This window comes from Myotis brandtii, unplaced genomic scaffold (assembly GCF_000412655.1).
Source record: "Myotis brandtii unplaced genomic scaffold, ASM41265v1 scaffold152, whole genome shotgun sequence".
Taxonomy (NCBI): domain Eukaryota; kingdom Metazoa; phylum Chordata; class Mammalia; order Chiroptera; family Vespertilionidae; genus Myotis; species Myotis brandtii.
Genome location: NW_005355502.1, coordinates 650,422 through 650,698, shown reverse-complemented (window position 1 = coordinate 650,698; position 277 = coordinate 650,422).

Genomic DNA, 277 nt, shown 5'->3' with positions numbered 1-277 from the left:
GCTCAGTCCCACGCTGACAACATCCGGGCGTTCTTGGCTCTTCTCCCTGTACCCCCACCTTCTCTTTCCACTCCACTTCAGTGACACCATGTTAGTGGCTTCAGATCAGCTGTGGCAGGAATATTTAGACCTTCTAAATCAGCCAACGTGACAAACCAGGGCGTATTTCTTCCTAGAGGGCTGCTGACCCGTGCACCAGTGCCTCCCACACCAGTGGTCAGCTCATCTCACTGTTCCCACCCTGCAGGCTCTTCTGGAAGCAGCCCTCTTCTCATCT